Genomic DNA, 236 nt, shown 5'->3' with positions numbered 1-236 from the left:
AATTCCCATCGCCCACCTGGCGGCTAACAAACAACCTTAACTCCAGTTCCAGGGAATTCTGACTCCCTCTTCCGACCTCTGCAGGCATTGCACAACAACACAGGTACACTTACATACATTCAGGCAACACATTCATACACATCAAATAAAAATAATAGTGTTTGCTTTGGCAGTACATATACTAAAATTGGAACAATACAAAGAAGATTAGCACGGTCCCTGCGCAAGAATGACAC

At 42.8% G+C, this 236-nt stretch overlaps 1 pseudogene; it reads left to right on the top strand.

The window, feature by feature from the left end:
- Positions 1-157: 157 nt before the first annotated feature.
- On the top strand, positions 158-236 carry LOC115069029 (annotated as a pseudogene; the record flags this gene model as incomplete).

The sequence above is a fragment of the Nannospalax galili genome, unplaced genomic scaffold, assembly GCF_000622305.1.
Source record: "Nannospalax galili isolate Female #2095 unplaced genomic scaffold, S.galili_v1.0 C46032401, whole genome shotgun sequence".
Classification (NCBI taxonomy): Eukaryota; Metazoa; Chordata; class Mammalia; order Rodentia; family Spalacidae; genus Nannospalax; species Nannospalax galili.
The sequence above is the reverse complement of the archived record's forward strand: the minus strand, read 5'-3'. Positions and strand labels throughout refer to the sequence as shown.